We start from the raw sequence: 277 nt of genomic DNA, 5'->3' as shown, positions 1-277 counted from the left end.
CACACAGAATTCCTCTTCGAAGCGGCAAGGAGGAAGAAATCTCTCACTTTCCCTCCACTCTTACAATCTCTTGAAGAATTCCTCGCAATTTAGACTCTCTACATTTTTTCTACACTTGAATTTTGAGCCTCTTCCCTCTATTTTCGGCCACAGTCTTCTCTTTAAAGATGTGGATGAGTTTTTCCAAGAGTTGCCTAAGCACCCCTCCAAAATTCGTCCTCATCCAATGCTTTGTTGGACTTAACCACTGTTGACCTCACTTTTGGTTGAGGTCTAG

Source organism: Phalaenopsis equestris, unplaced genomic scaffold (genome assembly GCF_001263595.1).
Source record: "Phalaenopsis equestris unplaced genomic scaffold, ASM126359v1 Scaffold000162, whole genome shotgun sequence".
In the NCBI taxonomy this organism is placed as follows: Eukaryota; Viridiplantae; Streptophyta; class Magnoliopsida; order Asparagales; family Orchidaceae; genus Phalaenopsis; species Phalaenopsis equestris.
The sequence above is the reverse complement of the archived record's forward strand: the minus strand, read 5'-3'. Positions refer to the sequence as shown.